Source organism: Lithobates pipiens, unplaced genomic scaffold, assembly GCF_037356315.1.
Source record: "Lithobates pipiens isolate NorthernLeopardFrog02 unplaced genomic scaffold, aLitPip1_a1.2 Scaffold_22, whole genome shotgun sequence".
In the NCBI taxonomy this organism is placed as follows: domain Eukaryota; kingdom Metazoa; phylum Chordata; class Amphibia; order Anura; family Ranidae; genus Lithobates; species Lithobates pipiens.
The window spans coordinates 87,924,117-87,947,195 of NW_027507784.1; the positions used below are offsets into that span (position 1 = coordinate 87,924,117).

Below are 23,079 nucleotides of genomic sequence, written 5' to 3' on the forward strand. Positions count from 1 at the left end.
TCACATGTTCTCTGCGGACAAATTGTATTTGGGTAGATACATTAAAAAGAGATAGGTTGGATTTCTCTGCATCTTTCTTGAATTCAGAGGGGATGAAGCTAAAGAACAGCACATGGTGGTGAGTATTCAGAGCTACAAAGAGGATGCCAACAACTGCTAACAGGACAGTACTGCCAGAGCAGGTCAAGGGTCACAAACACTTGAGGTTAGTAACCAGGCATTTGAATTTTTTAGTGTCCATTACTGAGCTTTTTATGGCAATGTTTGCTGGACCCAGTAGTATGCAATATAATGAACGACTAGGATGTAGCGGTAGTAGATACAGATACAGATGAAGCCAGAACTGACCTTGAGGTGTCCACTCTGACTCTATCTTTTTACATTATTTATGCAGCAATATAAGCTCTATTTTTCTGTACTTAATGGTTCAAAATACTTTGGTGCAACCAATCAGAATAATACAAAATTATTTTTAAAAAGAAATAAAACAATGATTTTGTGGAACACTTGTGAAATTGTAACCCAGATGCTCAACAATGCCAGGGAGCAATTAATTTTCTTTTACAAAGAGTTTATCTGTTTTCAAGTAATAGCAAACAGGCATAAAGCCTATCCTCAACTCATTACGCTCTTCCACCAGGTATCTAACAAAGACATTGTTGCCAGCCCCTTCAATTCAATGTGACAGAGTAATAATGGATCAATGATGTAAGTGTATAGCCCAGCACTCCTAGTGTTCTCATACTTAAAGCCCATCTTTGGGCAAAAAAAAGCTTTCCCTAGCAGTTGGGCCATGCCCGCACTGCAAGGGTAAACTGCTCGTTGTGTCCAGGGGAGAGGAGAAAGCTGTATACTCATGTGATTTTCCAATTCATTGGCAAACGACGCTCCCATACGATCCAGCAGAGGACTGTTTGTGACATCCTCACATCCGGAGCAGGTCTATGGTCCTAATGATGTCAGGACTAGTCCACCGCACAAGACCACTAGACTGCGGGTGGGGCAGGAGCCATAGGGACTGGTCTTGTGCATGGAGAATCGGAGGATTAGGTAAGTATATCTCTGCTCTCCAATACCCTAGACAAGGGGAAGGGGAGTTCGGCTTTAATAAATACTAAATATGTATATAAAGTGTCTAAACCAGCAAACAATTGAAATTATACATCAATGATTGAAATGATAATAATCATAATTCTGCAAAAAAAACAAATATAAGTGCAAATGATCCTGTGCATGTCATAAAAAAGAGTCTACTTTTCCAGGACCATGCTTGGAAATAATGTGTACAATGTGTTTAAACAGCTTCCAATGACTGCTTTGTGTCGTCCACCAATTTCATGAACTGTTCCCCATGGTGTACACCCTAAGGCAGGGGCAACCCAACCCCCCGGGCCGTGGACCAGTGCCCATCCGTGACCTGTTGGGGGACAGGCCGACAGGGTTGGCGACAGGAGAGCAAGGCTGCCAAATGGGCTCTGCCTATTATCTGGTTGGCGGCGGGGGCCCTGCTATGCAGTGACATTGCAGGGCTATTATCTTTAATTGCCACACAGCAAGAGGTGAGTGGTGGGTGAGTGAGTTAAGCTCCAACCCCTGTCAATCAGTGGCCGCTAATCTCATCCTTCTGAAGCCCTGGGGCACAATGATCTGAGTTGGAGCTCTGTGCAGTCAAACCACTCTGCTAATGCTCTGTAATTGCAGATCATTAGCAGAGAGTTTTCTATTAAAACCCTATCAGTAAGTGGCAACCATATCTCCCAGCCCCCATTGTTACCACCAACCCCCCCTCCCCCCCTCCCCCCCCAACGCCTCTGTCTCTGCCTGGCTGCCACGAAACTGGTCCCTGGCACCAGAAAGGTTGGGGACCACTGCCCTAAGGGATAAGCACTCACCAGATGGTGTTGACCACTTATACCTAAGTTGGTCAATATTTGCATTTTACCTGGATCCACTCTCTCTTTCCTCCTATTTCCACCTCCAGTGTTTGCCCCAAAAATGTGTTGGATTTATTATTTTGTGTGTGAACACCTATCCAAGTCATATAAAATGATGAGGTTTACATAACCAAGGCTTTATACCAGGGGTAGGCAACCTTTGAGAGGTGGAGATCTACCTGAACAACATGAGAGATCAAAGATCACTGGGGTCTGGTGCCCTTTTTTAGTTTCTGTAGGGCAGTGGACATTGTTAGTAGGGCTGTAGATAATATCAGTAGGACAGTGTCAGCGAGGCAGAGGATGGTGTCATTAGGGCAGTAGATGGTGTCAGTAGAGTAGTGGACATGTCACTAGGGCAGAGGTTGTTTAAATAGGGCATAGGATGGTATCAGTAGGGCAGTGGATATGGGTAGTAGAGCAGTGGACTTTCTCAGTAGGGCAGAGGATGATGTCAGTAGGGCAGTGAATGGTGTCAGTAGTTTTTTATTTTTTTATTATTTTTATTATTTCCTACAATTAGTTTAGCAGCCTTGTTTGGGGGGCTTTGGTGAAATATAAGGAGTCTAAACAGACCACTGTTGTCTCACTTTTGAGGCAGAGAAAGGAGAGTGAGCTGAGGACACATTTTTCATCTCTGCAGAATAAATGAACAGAAAGCGCTGTACAGAAACCATCCCCTGCAGCAGCGGGCAAAAGAGGAGAGGAGGGGAAGCTGGCAGCGATGCAAAGAGGGGGTTACAGGGTAGCACACAGTGGGATCTGGGTAGCGGAAGGAAGGGGAACCTTCCATAGCAGCACCAAGGATGGCATTTAGAGAATCGATCTCCGAATTTTCCTCCTGCAGCAGCTGAATGCCAGTGGGAGGAAGAGGAGGAGAAGCCGCCTTTCAGCTGCTGCAGGAAGAAACTTCAGTGGATTAGTTGCAGTAAATGCTGCTTCCGCAGCCCCTTCTGCCCAGATTCCAGGGGTCGGCAGTGAAGGGACGCGATCTATCCATCACTCGTCATTAACAGGTAGATCGAAGGGTTGCCGAAGGGTAGATCGAAGGGTTGCCGACCCCCACTTTATACTATTTTGCTTACCAATAGATTTGTGTGCTGAAATCTGCTTATTTTATATTGAATACTCAATTTTTAGCAATATATATTTGTAATAAATTAGCATTTTTATCTATATATCTTGTGTCTGGTGTATTGATATCCACTCCTCAGTGTCCCCTGTTATACATTATTTCTTTATGCTATTTTAATATTTTTTAATATTTGCTTCTACTGTGCTAAATTCTACAAACCAGTGAGGCTTGAGCACACAAAATTCCGGCCTTCCTCCGGAGGATAGATGTCCCGCTATTTCTTGTTCGTCGTAGACAAACAATTGTTCTCTTGGAGGGGGCAGAAGGATGTTTACTAAGAGGCTGAGATGGATATCTGGAATTAACTCTAAGCCCTGCGAGGTCACTTAGAGCAAGTACGGACAAGCAGACATCTTCTCAAACTACAAGCCAGATTTAAAACGTCAAATATTTTTTGCAAATTCATAAAATTTTCTCGCTATCAATTTCTAAAGCCTTAAAGAGAAATTACAATGGCTCTGAGACAATTGTATTTATTTAATCTTACTATATAAAATCTTTCATTTTCAAATTAACAATTAACACAGGTTGGTAACCCTGGCACTGCATCAGTTATGAGAGCGCACAGAAGTAGCTCTAGGCTTTCGGACTAAATCTGTCTTTGTATTGAACTGCATAAAGCAGACAGGGTTGGTAGAATAAAGCCTCTGACTTATTCAGCTGTTTGTTTGTTCTGAGCTTTAGCTACTGAGCTCTTTAAACAGGTATTTTTTAACCTCTCTACTGCTAAAGCCATATGTCATATGGGGGTGGCAGCTGGGGGTTTTACACATAAAGGAGTTGGGAGTGTGTGTACACACCACAAGCCAACCGTTGGCTTTCTGATGAAAGTGGTTGGACACTTTCTGTGACTCCCCAGAACTGTTCCCCTCTCCCCCACAATGCATCTGAGCTCCGCCGTCCTGCATGCAGGCCCAGGTCCCACATGGCGAGTGTTGCTAGGTGGAGGGGTGGGAGACCAGCAAACCTCCATTCAATGATCCCCCCTAGCTGCAAATAACACAGAAGCGATGTGTACGACATCACTTATGGTTTCTGTCAGGGGTCAAGTCCTGGGGAAAAAAGTGTGGGAACCCCCCCCCCCCCCAAGATCCACTCCCCCCCCCCCAAAAAAAAATGATATGCTCATATGCACAAACACTTCAAAAGTGGTAATTTACATCCAATTTTCGTATTGTGTGTATGAAGCTTAACTGTTAGTACATAAAAAAACAAAACAATCCTCAATAACCATAAATACGGTAATTCTCTGAATAATCAGCATTCATTCAATTGTGCTTCCATGCAAATGTGAACATCATGTTCTGATCTTTATTGGGGAATGTTATTTTGTATATAGAGTGTTTATGTGGTGAGTTTACACTTTTCATTGAACAGAGTTTGGATAACACAGGGTTAAATGGAAAGGTCATAAATGAACTGCACATTATCTGGACAGAATGCTTGGGGAGATAGTGATGTGTTCCTGCTTAGGAGATGTATGTTTGCTTGGGGGGCTGCAAACTCTGCAGGGCTCCAACACACACTCGCTGCTATTCCAACCCTTCACATATTTCCACATAAACTTCCCTCCTGGCATTAAACTTTGCCAGGTATTGTGCCCAGGTTACCACCCCAAACTGATGTTCCTCCCTCAGCTCACCTCTCTCCCTGCATGTCCTGTGAGCAGAATAGCTGTGTTCCTCCTCTGGGTTCCCTCATCAGCGCATCACGAGAGGTCTGACTAAATACAATCTCTTAGCAGCAGGGACCTGATCTACCCGTCAGCTAGCTGTGATTGACAGGTAGATCGAAGAGGAAGCTGTCATGGGGCCCCCTACTGGCAATGCCTGAATGGTCAGTCCACCCCTGGTGTGCGGCACTTACTATTGTGAGTTGTGTCTGAGGCTGCTGGTGTAGCACCTGCCACACAGCTCACATACTTCAAAGTCTTGCAGGACACGGCTGGAGTTCTTGTTGTGGAAAAAGTACAGGAACTCCTTTCCCATGCGTTCCCGCAGGACTTGAGCCCTGGTTTCTGTTGTCACTTCCCCTGGCCACTGCAAGCAGGAAAGAAGCTAGTGCAGTGCATTTTGTGCTTCATTAGCTTCAATGGAAGGCAGGTGCGACATCAGGGGTCTAAAAGACCTGATGTCTCATTAAAGAGAACCTGTCACTCAGAGTTTTTTTTCGCATGGGGGACTTTTTGTCCCCTATGTGCTTGCTATATAGAAAGTTTTAGTGAAAGAATCTTACTATTGAGGCTTGGCCGGGGGGGGGGGGGGGGGTAGCAAGGATCATCGGCAGGGGACCCAAAAAAGAAGAGGATTGGGGCTATTCCTGATCTGGGGACAACACAAAATTTGGGATTTTATCTTATTTTTGCTTTTGATGATAATGATAAACAGGACAAAAAGAGAGGTTGAATCTCCCTAACAGGGGCACAGACAGCTATAACAACTTTAGTTGCTCTTCTTAGAACCTTCTTGAAAGCAATGGGGGTTATTTACTAAAGGAAAATCCACTTTGCACTGCAAGTGCACTTAGAAGTAAAGTCGCTGTAGATCTGAGGGGGACATGCAAAGCAAATAAAAAAACAACATTTTATCTTGCACATGATTGGATGATAAAATCAGCAGAGCTTCCACTTATTTCAGATCTACCCCTTAGATTTAGAGCGACTGCACTTCCAAGTGCACTTTCAGTGCAAAGTGTATTTGTCTTTCGTAAATAACCTCCTATGTGTCCCTTTAGATGCTCAGAAACTTTGATTCATAGTGTGATCTTACAAATGATTTATACAGGGGAAACACTATACTACCATTATGGTTTTTGTAATCCCTTTTTACACATTCTGAGATTTTTTTTGCTTTTGCAGCTGCTGTCTGGCTCTGAGAGCTGCTGTTTACATTGCAGTTAACTAGGATTCCCAGTAATTTCCCTCTGTTGTATTGCAATCCTGGCTATTTTTATAATTTTTTTTTTTACTGTGAAAGCTTTATATTAAGGCCTCATGCACACTGGACGTTAAAATAACGTTATAAAAACGCCAGTAGATTTGCACTGAGTTTTTCAAAGTTCTTAACGTTTTTGCAATAGCATTCTTTAGGGTTTATTAGCGTTTTTTTCCACGTTAGTGTTTTTTAGCGTTTAAAAATAAATATATATATATATATATATATATATATATATATATATATATATATATTATATTATATTATATATATATATATATATATTATATTATATTATATATATATATATATATATATATACACACATATATATATATATATACACACAAACATATATATATATATATGTTTGTGTGTATATATATATATGTGTGTGTGTGTGTGTGTGTGTATATATATATATATATATATATATATATATATATATATATATTTTTTTTTTTTTATGGGACAAAAAAGGTTAAGCGCTTTTGAGCAACATCAGTTCCAGTTTACTCGGCTGCCAGTCGATTCCAAAACACTGAATACTTTTAAGTGCAAAGGTGGGATTTGGGGTCTTATAGACCCCAGACCCCTCCATAAAGATGTTTATATTCATTGTGACAGCAATAAAAATGAACAGAATTTTTTATTAAAGAGACAGTGTAAAAATTAAAAAGAAATAAATAAATAAACAGGGACATTGTTTTTTAAAGCGCCCCGTCCCTCTGTGCTCGCGCGCAGTAGCGAACTCATATGTAGGTAAGTCGCGCCTGCAAATGTAAACAGTGTTCCAACCACACATGTGAGGTATCACCGCGATCGCTAGAGTGAGAGCAATAATTCTAGCGCTGTATCTCTAAACTGGTAACCTGTAGAATTTTTTAAAGCATCACCTATGAAGATTTTTAAGTACTGTAGTTTGTCGCCATTCCACGAGAGTGCGCAATTTCAAAGCATGACATGTTAGGTATCTATTTACTCGGCGTAACATCATCTTTCACATTATGTAAAACAATTGGGCTAACTTTGCTGTTTTTTTGTTTTTTTTTAATTCATGAAAGTGTATTTTTTCCCAAAAATTTGCATTTGAAAGACCGCTGCGCAAATACCGTGTGACATAAAAAATTGCAACAATTGTGTGCTCGCTTCGGCAGCACATATACTAAAATTGGAACGATACAGAGAAGATTGGCATGGCCCCTGCGCAAGGATGACACGCAAATTCGTGAAGCGTTCCATATTTTTTTGCCTCAATAGAAGGGAAATCTTACAGATTTTATTCACAATGGTCTCCTTGGATAGCTGCCAGGAAAATAACTTAAACTTAAGTAATAACTTGGATAAATTTTTTTTGAGTTTCTGTATTAATAATACCTTGTTTGGAAAATATAATATACATTTTATGTGTATTGGAAAAAGTTTTTGAAAGGATGGCTATATCTTATATTGGAAGAATTTGCCATTGAGTTCTGTAGATGGCTAGGTTACAGACCTGGGTTGTTACACTATGCAGTGTATTATCTTTTGTTGTATGTTGGGCATTGTTCCTTTTATTCTTTGTATTGACGTATCCTTTCATCAATAAAAATTATTAAAAAAAAAAAAAAAAAAAAAAGAAAATTGCAACAATTGCCATTTTATTCTCTATGGTCTTTGCTCAAAAAAAATTATATAATGTTTGGGGGGTTTTCTAGCAAAAAATTCATTTTCTAGCAAAAAATACTGATTTTAACTTGTAAGCATCAAATGTCAGAAATAGGCTTAGGACATGAAAGGGCATCACTCGGCACTGTTTTTTAGAGCAGGTGGTCGGCTCTAGAGACAACAACCGATGCTGCTAAAAGCTGCTCGGTTGTTATCCTAAAGGAGCGGGAGGGGAATCCCCCTTCCTGCCACCTTTCCGCCACTCCCTCCCGTTCCACCGGGACACCCAATCCATGATCCGGCACTTCTGCCGGCTAGGCTGAGACTAGAATAAAGCCGGAAACGGCTTTGTTCCAGTCTCCTATTTAAAAACACAGAAGGGACATCAAAACGCCACTTCCAGTTTACTCGGCTGTCAATGGCGCCAATTTAAAAAAAAACAGCTGTACCAGACAGGTATTTGCACCCACTTCCGGACATAGACTCCCACGGGAGTCTACGCCTCTTCCCGTCCCACCACGCTGTCTGCTGGGACACACACGGGCCCCAGAGACAGCACGGACCATTTAGATTGCCCTGCTCGACTCGCGCATGCGCAGTAGGTAACCGAGAAGTGAAGCCGCAAGGCTTTATTTCCTGATTCCCATAGCAAAGATGGCAGCGTCAGCATCCGAGGACCAAGGGATGGTTTGGTCTCGGGTGCCGACATCGCTGGACCCTTTGACAGGTAAGTGTCCTTATTTTAAAAGTCAGCAGCTGTAGTATTTGTATTGTATGAATTTTGCGGGTCTCCCACTTTAATAAAAACGAACAGATAAAAAAAAAAAAAAGAACATGAAAAAAAAAAAAAAATGAAATGATTGTATTTCCGCTGGCCCTGACAGAATGAACAATGGGCTTAAATTTACTAAAACTGGACAGTGCAAAATCTGGTGCAGCTCTGCGTGGAAACCAATCAGCTTCCAGGATTTTTTGTCAACAAGCTGAAGTTAGAAGCTGATTGGCTGCCATGCACCAGATTTTGCACTCTCTGGTTTTAGTAAATCAGTTTCTAGAGAGGTAGCGGGCCGTCTTAGAAATTCTCACTTCCTAATGATTTTTTACCGCTTATGCAATGCTATCGATTCCAATGTACAGGCCCGCTTTGTTCCTGAAATAAAGATAAAATCTCCGAGCCTCCAGTTCCCTTAAGAGAGATATGTGAAGCCGCCTCATACTCCCATATGGTGAGGAGGACTTCCCCCCATATTCAGATCTGTTTAGCAGGTTTCAACAACAACAACTAAAGTGCATTCAGAAATCATTTGTAGCCCTGCCAGGTTATTACTTTACTATGCTCAGGCTTTCTAGGCAAGATACAACCTCGGCCATTTCCCTGGCAGTTGTCCTCCACTATACACCATCAATAAGGCTGGTAGAGGTCAAATCCAGAACGCCTTCCAAACTGAACTCTAGACAAGCACCTAAATACAAAGATTAAAGCGAATCTTTTCCGGGCACAAAAACTTTCATTTAAAGTGTTACTAAACCCAGGACCCTGCATTCACTATATCTGGTCTCCAACAGTCCACAGAACACGGAGATACAATTATTTGCGTAAATCTAAATGGCTAAATACCTTTTCTCATTGGTGTCTGGTTAAAGCTTGTAGGGAGAGTTTTTATTTTACTCTGACTGTCCTATGAGGCTGCAGGACCCCTGACCCTCTGTTTGGACAGTGCTGATTGGCCCTATGCTGGTCACATGCACCCTCCTAAGAGGAGGGTCCCTGTCCCTCTTTTCTCTTCATTTGTCCCTCATTTTGATTTGCTCTACAGGCATACCCCACTTTTAAGTACACAATGGGGTTTATTTACTAAAGCTGGAAAGTGCAAAATCAATCTCACTTCTGCATAGAAACCAATGAGCTTCCAGGTTTTATTACCAAAGCTTAATAGAACAAGCTGGGGTTAGAAGCTCATTGGTTTCTATGCAGAAGTGAACCTGATTTTGCACTTTCCAGCTTTACTAAATAAACCATATTGTGTACTTAAAAGTGGGGTATGCCTGTATATAGTTTCAAGTGTTTCTCAATGCTAAACATTTCATCCAGTTTCTAAATTGCTGCATTTCTAAATTAATAGTGGTAAAAAAAAAAAAAAAAAAAGCAATGGTTGGTTTAACTAATCATTTTTTGTATAATTCTTCTTTCATGGTTCATACTATGCATGAATCTATCCATTATTCACATAGGGGGTGGTGAGGATAGAGGAGGCGGTGCCTGGGGCTCCCCTAATGGACAGGGCTGCCACTGATACTTTTGCTAATAGGTGTTCCTGTCTCAAAAAAATGTGAGGTATGCATGTGCAGAATGCTCCCAAGGCTCTGTACTATCAGGAGTTGGATTATGGACATTAGAAGAAGGGGAGGATCAGAGAAGACAGAATCAAACAGCCTTTTTACACAATGCAGTGGATTAACCACTTAGGGTTCCACAGTGAGAATAACAAGCATGCTTTACTGCATATACAGACTAATTTTACTCTTGCGGGTTTAGTAACACTTTAAATATATACCCACAAAGGATATGAATCCCATTTGTGTTCACCAAACGCCTTTGCAAACACAGACATTATTTTGTAAAATTAGTAGTGACGTCATCACTATGCTGTACGAAGCCTATGCAGTGAGCAGAGTTGCGGGAAGGGCCCAGCAATCATCACCCACTACAGGCTGACTATGGAAAATGGGGTATTATTTTTGCCACAGCATGTGTACAACCCTGTCTGGCCACCATTGCAGCTTAAGGGGAATAGTTGGGGTGTGGTAACACCAGACATCAGATTCCAAAGTCAGCTACCGGAGGCTTTAACCAAACCTCCCAACCTTTTGAGATGGGAACAAAGGGCATCTATTAGCAAAAGTATGTAGGCATAGGACACACCCCCGCCACACCCTCTTAACCACTTGCTGACCGGGCCATAGCCGAAAGACAGCTACAGGGCAGTTGTTTTTTTCTAGGTGGATGTCCATGGACGTCCTCCTAAAATCCGCAAAACATCCATGAGCATCACGGATTGCGGTAAATAGCCGCTGGTAGTGCCCGTTTACCACGTGATCGCTCCGTCATCTGACATCGCTCCGTCATCTCCGTCATCTGATCATTTGTAAACATGACATGACGCTGGTTCCTCCCTCCCCTCTCTGTACCGATCTGTACAGTGAGAGGGGGAGGCAGAGAGATTGCAGCAGCGCTGTGGGCTGGATGTGTAGTGCCAACAGCGCTGCTCAGTGACAATACTCTGCAGTACTCTGCCCATACTGTGCACTAATCTGCCAATATTCTGCAACTCTGTGCAATACTCTGCCAATACTCTGCAACTCTGTGCAATACTCTGCCAATACTCTGCAACACTGTGCAATACTCTGCCAATACTCTGCAACACTGTGCAATACTCTGCCAATACTCTGCAACACTGTGCAATACTCTGCCAATACTCTGCCAATACTCTGCCAATACTCGCCAATACTCGCCAATACTCGCCAATACTCTGCCAATACTCTGCCAATACTCGCCAATAAATTTTAACAGAAACAAAGAGTAATTTTTTTTTTTAACAAATTTTCAGTCTTTTATGATTCATAGAGAAAAAAATAAAAAACCCATCGGTGATTAAATACCACCAAAAGAAAGCTCTATCTGTTTGAATAAAAGGACAAAAATCTCATATGGGTACAGTGTTGCATGACTGAGTAATTGTCATTCAAAGTGCGAGAGCACCGAAAGCTGAAAATTGGTCTGGTTAGGAAGGGGGTTTAAGTGCCCAGTGGGCAAATGGTTAAAAGAGAATTCTACAACAAAAATGATTTACACCCACAAGTTCTTTTTTTTTTACCACTACTATTCCTTTTTATTGTCTTTTTAAATTTACAAAAGCTTCAATTTAGAAATTAGATGAAAGGTTTAGCACTCGGAAACACTTTCTGAAAGATAAAAAGTGCATTTTATATAGAACTAAATGGATCAGACCAAAATGAGGGACAAATGAGGAGGAACAAGGGACTTTGTTCCGAATAAGGGACAGTCCCTCGAAATCAGGGACAGTTGGGAGTTATGCTTTAAGTGCTTCTGAGTTACACTGATGTGCCCTTAAAGCTGAGGTCCACCCTAAAGTGGACCTCCGCTCATCGGAACCCTCCCCCCCTCCGGCGCCACAATTGGCACCTTTCAGGGGGGGAGGGGGGTGCAGATACCTGTACAGTACAGGTATTCTGCACCCACTTCCGGGATAGCTCTCTGTGGAAAGGGGCGTAGATTACGCCCCTTTCCGCAAGTGCCCGCCCCTTTCCGCAAGTGCCCCGCTGCCTGCTGGGAAACACACAGATCCCAGAGGCAGCGGGGACCGTCCTTATTGCGCAGCGCGATTCGCGCATGCGCAGTAGGGAACCGGGAAATGAAGCCGAAAGGCTCCATTTCCTGATTCCCATACCCAAGATGGCGGCGGCAGCACCTTACAGACGATCTAGAGATCGGCTTTGGGTGCCGACATCGCGGGCACGCTGGACAGGTAAGTGTCACTATTTTAAAAGTCAGCAGGTGCAGTATTTGTAGCTGCTGGCTTTTAAAAAAAAAAAAAAAAACGCGGAGTCCCGGTGGACTCCCGCTTTAAAGCCTCATTAAACTTGAAAATAAATAAATAAAAAATAAAAACACTGACAGGTAGGATTTTGTATTATCCTCTTGTTCATAAATCCTGCACACGTGTGTAGATCAGTGAACATTTATGGCACAGCTCTGTGCTAAGACGACTTAACATCATCCCGGCCAGCCAAGCAGCCAAAAACGTAAGAAAGACCCAGAGAAGATGTAAGCACCTGGAATGGATAAAAAAATTAAAAAAAACTTGGAATGGATGTTACATTGTTACATAGTTATAAAGGTTGAAAAAAGACAAGTCCATATGGTTCAACCATAAAAATAAATAAATAAAAAATAATATCATACAAACCCATATACCCAATCCTTCACCCACAGTTGACCCAGAAAAAGGCGAAAAATCCCAGAAAAGCATCATCCAATTTGCTACAGCAGGGGAAAAAAATCCTTCCCGATCTCCCGAGAGGCAATCGGATTTTCCCCGGATCAACTTTACCTATAAATGTCAGTACCCAGTTATATTCTGTACATTTAGGAAATAATCCAGGCCTTTCTTTAACCACTTTCAGACCGGACCATTTTGCTGGTAAATGACCAGAGGTCTTTTTACACTTTGGCACTGCGCTGCTTTAACTGGTAATTGCGTGGTCATGCAATGTTGTATCCAAACAAAATTTGCGTCCTTTTCTTCCCACAAATAGAGCTTTCTTTTGATGGTATTTGATTGCCTCTGCGATTTTTATTTTTTGCGATATAAACGTAAAAAGACCGCAAATTTTGAAAAAAAATGATATTTTCTACTTTTTGTTATTATAAAAATCCAATAAACTCAATTTTAGTCATACATTTAGGCCAAAATGTATTCAGCCACATGTCTTTGGTAAAAAAAAAGTCAATAATTGTATATTTATTGGTTTGCGCAAAAGTTGTCACATCTACAAACTAAGGTACGTTTTCTGGAATCTACGCAGCTTTTAGTTTACGACTGCCTATCTCATTTCTTGAGGTGCTAAAATGGCAGGGCAGTACAAAACCCCCCCAAATGACCCCATTTTGGAAAGTAGACCCCCTAAGGAAATTGATAAGAGGCATGTTGAGCCCATTGAATATTTTATTTTTTTGCCTCAAGCGATTGAATAATGACAAAAAAAAAATATTTTTTTTTTTTTTACACAAAGTTGTCACTAAATGATATATTGCTCACACATGCTATGGGCGTATGTGAAATGACACCCCAAAATAAATTCTGCTGCTTCTCCTGAGTACGGGGATACCACATATGTGGGACTTTTTGGGAGCCTAGCCGCGTACGGGGCCCCGAAAACCAAGCACCGCCTTCAGGCTTTCTAAGGGCGTAAATTTTTGAGTTCACTTCTCACTACCTATTACAGTTTTGAAGGCCATAAAATGCCAAGATGGCACAAAACCCCCACAAATGACCCCATTTTAGAAAGTAGACACCCCAAGCTATTTGCTGAGAGGCATGTTGAGTCCATGGAATATTTTATATTTTGCCACAAGTTGCGGGAAAATTACAAACTTTTTTTTTTTTTTTTTTTTTTCACAAAGTTGTCACTAAATGATATATTGCTCACGCATGCCATGGGCATATGTGAAATGACACCCCAAAATAAATTCTGCTGCTTCTCCTGAGTACGGGGATACCACATATGTGGGACTTTTTGGGAGCCTAGCCGCGTACGGGGCCCCGAAAACCAAGCACCGCCTTCAGGCTTTCTAAGGGCGTTACAGTTTTGAAGGCCATAAAATGCCAAGATGGCACAAACCCCCCCCAAATGACCCCATTTTGGAAAGTAGACACCCCTAAATTTAGGGGTACACTAGTGAGACTAGGTAATAAATGGCGGGTGCCCTGAAACTATAAAAAAATAACTAACCAACCAGCGTCACCTGTAACAGTTATATGGTGATCACTGGTGAAAGGGTTAACTAGGGGGCAATCAGGGGGCTTTATGCGGTAGTATATGGGGGTCCCTGGCGCTATAAAAAGCTGCGGCGAACCAAAATACCTACCTGCCTAACTAGCGTCACCTGTGACACTAATACAGCGATCAGAAAAACGATCGCTTATTAGGCTGGGTTCACACTGGAGCGATGCGGGAACGCCACGAATGCGCGGCGGGTTCCCGCATCGTATTGCCTCCCGGCGGCAGTTCACACTGCCCTATGCGAACTGCTGGGAGTGTCAGTGAAATGTTACTGACACCCCCAGATCAGTTCGCATATCGCAGTGCGATCTGCAAACTCGGATCGCATGGTGTGAACACCCATGCGATCCGATTCTGCTGCGGGCCAAAAAAAGGGTCCCGTGCGAATTTGCGGCGGGTGCGGCGGGTGCGGCGAATGGCTGAACTCGAATCGCACAGAGATCGGATGTGATTTGCACTGCAGTGCGGTGCGAATCACATCCGTTCTCAAACCGCTGCAATGTGAACCCAGCCTTAGTGACACTGGCGACGGGGGGTGATCACGGGGTTAAACCTTTATTGGGGGGGTTAGGGGGGTACCTTAGAACTAAAGGGGGCTAACCCTAACTGCCCTAACAGTTATTAGTCACAAATGACACCCGCCGGGTGATCAGGGGGTTAAACCTTTATTAGGTAATAAATGGCGGGTGCCCTGAAACTATAAAAAAATAACTAACCAACCAGCGTCACCTGTAACAGTTATATGGTGATCACAGGTGAAAGGGTTAACTAGGGGGCAATCAGGGGGCTTTATGCGGTAGTATATGGGGGTCCCTGGCGCTATAAAAAGCTGCGGCGAACCTAAATACCTACCTGCCTAACTAGCGTCACCTGTGACACTAATACGGCGATCAGAAAAATGATCGCTTATTAGGCTGGGTTCACACTGGAGCGATGCGGAAACGCCGCGAATCCGCGGCGGGTTCCCGCATCGCATGCCTCCCGGCGGCAGTTCACACTGCCCTATGCGAACTGCTGGGAGTGTCAGTGAAATGTTACTGACACCCCCAGATCAGTTCGCATATCGCAGTGCGATCTGCAAACTCGGATCGCATGGTGTGAACACCCATGCGATCCGATTCTGCTGCGGGCCAAAAAAAGGGTCCCGTGCGAATTTGCGGCGGGTGCGGCGGGTGTGGCGGGTGCGGCGGGTGCGGCGAATGGCTGAACTCGAATCGCACAGAGATCGGATGTGATTTGCACTGCAGTGCGGTGCGAATCACATTCGTTCTCATAAACCGCTGCAATGTGAACCCAGCCTTAGTGACACTGGCGACGGGGGGTGATCACGGGGTTAAACCTTTATTGGGGGGGTTAGGGGGGTACATTAGAACTAAAGGGGTTAACTCTAACTGCCCTAACAGTTATTACAGTCACAAATGACACCAATGCAAAAAAAAAAAATGACATTGGTGTCACTGTGACTGGGGGGCAGGGGTAATTGGGGGGGTGATCGGGGGGTAAAGGGGGGGTGTGAGTGTGCCTGGCATGTTCTACTGTGTGTGTAGAGTGTTGGTGCAACTCACCGATCCGCTCTCCTCCGTGTCGGAACGAAAAATACCGACACGGAGGAGAGAATACATCACTTCCTCTCCTGTGTTTACATTACAGGAGAGGAAGTGATGTCACCGGACATTTTCATTCGCCGGGAGCGATCGAGAGGGGGTGGCCATGAATGAATGGCCGTCCCCTCGTCCGCGATCGCTCCCGAACGAATACCGACCGCCGCAGGCACCGGGGGGGGGCCCCGATCGGGCCCCCCACCCGCGGGCAGGCAGGGACTTATATATACGCCCATATGCCTGCCCGTGCCATTCTGCCGACGTATATCGTCGTGCGGCGGTCGGCAAGTGGTTAAGCAATCCACTGAGCTGGCCAGAACTACCTCTGCAGGGAGTCTATTCCACCTTTTCACAGCTCTTACTGTGAAGAAACCTTTCTGAATTTGGAGATGAAATCTCTTTTCCTGTAGATGTAAAGAGCGCCCCCTTGTCCTCTGTGTTGACCGTAAAGTGAATAACTCAACACCAAGTTCACTATATGGACCCTTTATGTATTTATATATGGTGATCATATCCCCCCTTTATCTCCTCTTCTCAAATGAGAATAAATTGAGTTTCTCTAAACTTTCCTCCATACCTCTTATCAGTTTGGTTGCCCTTCTCTGCACTCTCTCCAGTTCCCCGATATCCTTTTTGAGAACTGGTGCCCAAAACTGAACTGCATATTCCAGATAAGGTCTTACTAATGATTTGTACAGGGGGGCAAAATGATATCTCTCTCTCTGGAGTCCATACCTCTCCTAATACAAGGACTTTGCTCGCTTTGGAAACCACAGCTTGGCATTGCATGCTATTATTGAGCTTATGATCTACCAAAACCCCCAGATCCTTCTCCACTATGGATCCCCTCCAGTTGTCCTCCCCTTGGTATATATGATGCATATTCTTAGCCTGCAAGTGCAGAACTTTTTATCAACATTAAACCTCATTTGCCACATAGTCACCCAATTAAACAGTGCATTGAGGTTGGCTTATAAATTGGAGGTATCCTGTAAGGCAGGGATAGACAACCTTGGCACTCCAGCTATGGTGAATCTACAAATCCCATCATGCCTCTGCCTCTGATTATCCGGGTCCTGCAATGTCTCATGGGACTTGTAATTTCACCACAGCTGGAGGGCTGAGGTTGCCTACCCCTACTGTAAGGACGTTATTCCACTGCATAGCTTGGTGTCATCTGCAAAGACTGAAATTATACTTTTAATCCCAGACCCAATATCATAAAGATATTAAAAAGTAAGGGTCCCATCACTGAACTTTGGGGTACACCACTGATAACCTTAGACCATTCAGAGTAAGAATCATTAACCACTACTCTCTGAGTTCTGTAATTTAGCCAGTTTTCTATCCATTTACAAACTGATCTTTCCAAACCTGTAGACTTTACCTTACACATGAGCCGTGTGTGCGGAACTGTGTCAAACGCTTTTGCAAAATCCAAGTATACCACGTCCACCGCCACCCCTCTGTCCAAGGTTTTACTTACCTCCTTATAAAAAGAAATCAGATTTGTCTGACAACTTCTGTCTTTCATGAATCCATGCTGTCTGTTGCTGAAAATATTTTTCTCCAGCAAGAACTCGTCTATGTGGTCTTTTATTAAACTCTCCAGTATCTTCCCAACTATAAGAAGTTAAACTAACAGGTCTATAGTTAGTAAAGACTTTGTTCCCTTTTTAAATATAGGCACCACATTGGCCCTGTGCCAATCCAATGGTACCATTCCATTCATTAATGAGTCCCTAAAAATTAGATACAATGGCCTTGAAATTATTTTAGGATCCGTGGGTGGGTGCCATCTGGTCTAGGTGCTTTATCCACCTTTATTCTGTCTAAATATTTCTGGACCATATCAATTTTGAACCATTGTGGAACATTGTGGAACATTTGGGGCTGTGTCAATGCCATCCCTGTTATGGACATGAGCTCCCCTATGCTCCTTTGTATACACAGAACTGAAGAAAGTATTTAACCCAAAAATGGAACTTCCGCTTTTCGGAATTCTGCCCCCAACATTTGGCACCTTTCAGGGGGGAAGCAGATACCTGTCTAATACAGGTATTTTGCTCCCACTTCCAGGCATAGATAACCGAGCCACCTGCGGGTATCTAGGCCACTTCCCGTACCACCCCCCCATGTTGTCTTCTGGGAGACACACAGGCCCCAGGAGACAGCAGGGACCAGTGGGAACACGCAGCGCGAGTCACGCATGCTCAGTAGGGAACTGGGAAGTTCCCTTACCAAAGATGGCGGCAGCAGCACCCGAGAACTGGGGGACAGATTGGCTTTGAGTGCCGACATCGCAGGAGCCATGGACAGGTACGTTTCCATATTTTAAAAGTCAGCAGCTGCAGTATTTGTAGCTGCTGACTTTTAAAAAAAATAAATAAATTGGCGGGTCTCCGCTTTAATAAATTTGCCTTCGCTTTGTCCCCAATCATGCACTTTAGATTATTTTGTAAAGGGCCTACATGCTCACACCTGACCTTATTACTATTAATATAGTTGAAGTATTTTTTGTGGTGTGTCCTACTATCTTTTGCAAACTGTTGTTCCTTTTGAATTTTTGTGTGCTTGATTTTCTTTTTACATATTCTGTTATATTATTTGTAACATTTAAACGGTGATAGTGTTCCTTCATTTTTATATTTTTTAAAAGTTCTTCTCTTATTATTTATAGCTTTTTTAACGTATTGCCCATGGGTCTATACTTTGCAGTGAGTTCACAAACAGTCTTTTTGAAGAATTCCCAAAGGGCAATAATGCAAGCTTGGATCCAGCCTTCCCCGCCTCAAATTGCCTCAGTAAAACAAGCACTCTTAACCCTATTTCACATTGAGAAATCAGACACTATCAGCCAACATTCTACATCACTGAAATGCTTTATTACAAGATGGCGTCACTTCATGGAACACTCTTTCTCTCCAGAGGAAATCTCTTTTCACATGACTCCATTCCGCTATACGGACTGGCACCTGCGTGCAGACCTTACTAATACACTAGGCAAACTTAGAATTCAGGACACCTCCAACGCCTTAACCCACTCATATCCCCTCCCCTAGGCATTCCACTAATCTATGTGATTAAGTACTACATTATTTTATGTGAAATGTTTGATATTTCTTCAGAAATGTATTAATCACTGCACTGGATACCATCCCTTTAAGATGCATGTAGTGGTTCTAAAGCTAAACAATGTTTTTATCGTAATGCATTCCCTGCATTAAGGTAAAAACATTTTGCCACTTGCTGTGCCTCCCACCCCCTCCCAAACACTTACCTGACTGCTCTATCGATCCCCTTTTGTTCACAGCTGGGGGTCTTCTCTCTCTCTGCCCTCACACGCTTGGTTGAGAGCCTCACATCCAATAATGTAAGGTGGGAGAGAGTCCACACATCTGTTTCCATAGCAAGTGGCTTGCGATGGGGGCAGACACAGAAGAGGAGGATCCAAGACCACTGGAGGGTACCACAGAAGAGGCGGCTTGAGGCCGCTCTGTGCAAAACCATTGCACAGAGCCGGTTAGTATATGATGTTTATTATTTAATTATTGTTAAATGCTTTTAGCCCTTGTTCGCATTGGAGGGAAGATTTAACAGGTCAAGTTCCTGCACTATTTTTGGCTATTTTGGGGGGTAGGGAAAGCTCACCCCCTACTATTGAGTAAATCTACTTACCCTATCCTTTCTTTCATACTGATGACCTTCAGGACCATTACTAACCTCTGTAGCTATAGACACTGAGGCCGTTGTCTTCAAAATTGACAACAGAGGCACTGAGACCTCAGCTCCTTTCCCTTTGTTTCTCTGGGTACCAGAATCTTGGCAGCCTGCAAGCCCTTTTACTGAATGTAAACACACAGCTGATGTCTAGGTGTCAGAAATTGACTTAAAATTGGCTATAGAATCTTTGTTGAAATTTATGAAGATGAATAACTACACAGTACAAACAGCTTTGGAGTTGAGCATTGAAGTGGTTAATGGAATACTAACATTGTACTATAGTCATCATTATGCACCCCCCCCCCCCAAAAAATGTGTCTTCTATCAGGACAGATTAGCATCTGAATTTTGAATCTATCCACCTTTTCTTAATAGTCAATCCACTTGTGCACAGACCGGAGTATACTGTATGTACTGACTGCAGAGATTCTCTGCGTATTCACTTTGGCCGGTGTCAATGATCATATGATGATGACTAAACTGAACCGGCCATCCAGATGGAACTTATTTTGCTGGACCAAAGATAGATCTGTTTATATTATTTATGATTCGGATAATTTATAGAGGTGGAGAGTGGGAGTCATCATGGGAGGGATTGTAATCTTCCCAGCATGGGGTACAGCGTCATCTGTCAGGGAAACAGCCGCAGTCTCATAAGATACGTCCGTGTTAACGCGCGTCGGCGCCTACGCAAGCGCAAAGTAGTTACTAGACGTACGACCGACGCGACGCCTAACCGGGCGGGCTTACGCGGCGATGCCACGAATACGCAACGCACTAGACGTAGACGTACGATCGCTCCGACGCGCCCGCGACGTGACCCGGTCAGGCGGCCTATTTAAACGTTCGCCTGACACTCCTGCATTGCTGGATTATCGTCAGCTCTCCTGTGAACCTGTACCTGTGCTCCCTGTTATCCGATCTTCTGTGTACCGACCCGGCCTGTTTGACCCGTTCCTGTTGTTCTCCTGGCTCCGACTCCTGGCTTGTACCTGACGCTCCAGATCTGCTTCCTGCACCCGACCTCGGCTTGTTTGACCATTCTCTGGATTTCCGCTGCCTACTCTCGGATCTCCTAAGCACAGTTGTCCATCCAGGCTTATCCATCTGCTACCTGGTCTCTACTATTGCTACCTGGCAACCTGTGCTACTGTGGGCACTACATCCCTGTGCCAACTTCAGGGTTGTACTGCGCTCGGCCGCAAGGGGAGCCCTCTCAGCATCTCGGCCTCATCCTAGATCGTGACAGTATAATCCAGCCATGACAGAGGTCGACAGAGGTGACTCCCCATTAGAGGCCGTCCTACAAGAACTCTCGGCCCTTGCTCCAGCTATTCAAGAGCTCCGAGAGAAACATCACCGGCTGGAGGAGCGCCCCACCTGCTCTGGTCAAGTTCCGGCGTCTACAATTTCAGCGGTCCTAGAACCACGAGTCCCGGCTCCAGAACATTTCTTCGGGGACCGAAGAAAATTCAGATCCTTCAGAAACTCCTGTTTCCTCTACTTCTCCCTGCAACCTCAGACCTTTGCTTCAGAGGCAACCAAGGTGGGATTCACCATTTCCTTACTGAGGGACGACCCCCAGACATGGGCCCACGGCCTGTTGGAACAATGTAGCCCTTATGTGAATACTCTGGACTTATTCTTTGAAGCCATGGCCCGCCTGTATGATGACCCTTTCCGGACGGCTACAGCTGAGTCAGCTTTGCATGCTCTTCGCCAGGGTGGGCGACCTGTAGAGGACTATTCAGTGGAGTTCCGTACCTGGAGCTCTGACTCCGGCTGGAATGAGGCGGCCCTCAAATTTCAATATCGTATGGGGTTGTCCGAAGCTCTTAAGGATGAGTTGGCCAGACTAAAGATTCCCACTACACTCGAAGAACTCATCCTACTCGCCACCCAGCTTGACAGGCGTCTACGGGAACGTCAGCTAGAACGCTCCCGAACCACTTGCTCCATCCAGGCCCCACCTCCAGTTCGCCCAGCAGTATTCCCCGTTCCGAGGGGCATTCCCCGTCCCGCTTTAACCTCTGAAGAGAGACTGCTCCGCCGTCAGGCACACCTCTGCTTCTACTGTGGGAAATCAGGACATTTTATTAGCAACTGCCCTACAAGGCCGAGTAAACCAGCCTCAAACACTCCCTCTCACCTTCAGGTAGCAATGACAGCTTCTGCCCACATCACTCTTCCAGTCACGCTGATGGTGGCGGGCAGCAGGATCCCTCTACAAGCAATCATTGATTCCGGAGCCTGTAGTTGCTTTCTGGATTTAACCTTGGCCAGGAGTCTGGCTCTCCCACTGAATCGCAAGGAACAGAGCCTGACCGTCCGTTTGGCCGATGGCTCCTTACCTAGTTCAGGTCATGTCACCCAGGAAACTAGTCCCATCCTGACAATCACCGATTCGGGTCACCAAGAATTCCTTAAATTCGACATTCTGAGCTCCCCGATGTTCCCTGTTATCCTAGGGATCCCTTGGCTACAGGCTCACAACCCCCAGATCGATTGGCTCACAAGGGCGGTTTTCTTCACATCTGTCTACTGCCAGCAGCACTGTCTGGACTTCATCCCTCACGAATTGCCCGGCTGTCTGACCATACCACCCACATCTAGTCCGGCTTCTCGCATACCAACAATCTACCAGGATTTCAGAGACGTTTTTGATAGGAGGAAAGCCGATACTCTACCTCCTCACCGCCCCTATGACTGCCCCATTGAATTACTACCTGGGGCCCCCATTCCTTTTGGTCGGATATTTCCCCTTTCGGAGACAGAATTGGAGGCTCTACGACAGTACATCGACGAAAACCTGGCCAAGGGATTCATTCGTCCCTCTTCATCCCCTGCCGGAGCAGGTATCTTCTTTGTGGAGAAGAAAGATAAGACCCTAAGGCCATGTGTGGACTATCGGGAATTAAATAATATTACCCTCAAGAATCGGTATCCTCTTCCGCTTATCCCTGAACTTCTCCAGAGATTCCGTACCTCTCGTATTTTTACAAAACTTGACCTACGTGGGGCTTATAATCTTGTCCGTATCCGGGAGGGGGACGAGTGGAAGACCGCGTTCAGAACAAGATTTGGTCATTTCGAATATCTGGTCATGCCCTTTGGACTATGTAACGCCCCGGCAACCTTTCAACATTTTATCAACGATATTTTTCGGGAGTACCTTGACCACTTTGTTGTCGCCTACCTTGACGACATCCTGATTTTTTCACCCTCACTAGAGCTTCACAGAGTACATGTTAGGAAAGTACTAAGTATTCTTAGAACTCACGGGTTATACGCCAAAGCCGAGAAGTGTGACTTTGAGAAGGAATCTATCCATTTCTTGGGACTCATTATTTCCACGGGGGGAATTGCCATGGACCCGCAGAAGGTGAAATCCATTTTGGAATGGCCCGCTCCTGCTGACAAGAAGGGTGTACAGAGGTTTATTGGCTTCGCAAACTTTTACCGAAGGTTTATACGGGGCTTCTCCACCATCGTAGCCCCCATCACCTTGACTACTCGCCAGC

General features: G+C 44.3%; 1 protein-coding gene and 1 non-coding gene across 4 annotated transcripts in view; one reads left to right on the forward strand and one right to left on the reverse strand.

The window, feature by feature from the left end:
* Positions 1 to 23,079, reverse strand: part of SPEG (striated muscle enriched protein kinase) — a 496,800-nt gene that overhangs the window by 444,871 nt on the left and 28,850 nt on the right. The window lies entirely within an intron of this gene.
* Positions 7,144 to 7,250, forward strand: LOC143925827 (U6 spliceosomal RNA). The gene has a single exon (XR_013262052.1). It is a non-coding gene; the product is annotated as a U6 spliceosomal RNA (small nuclear RNA).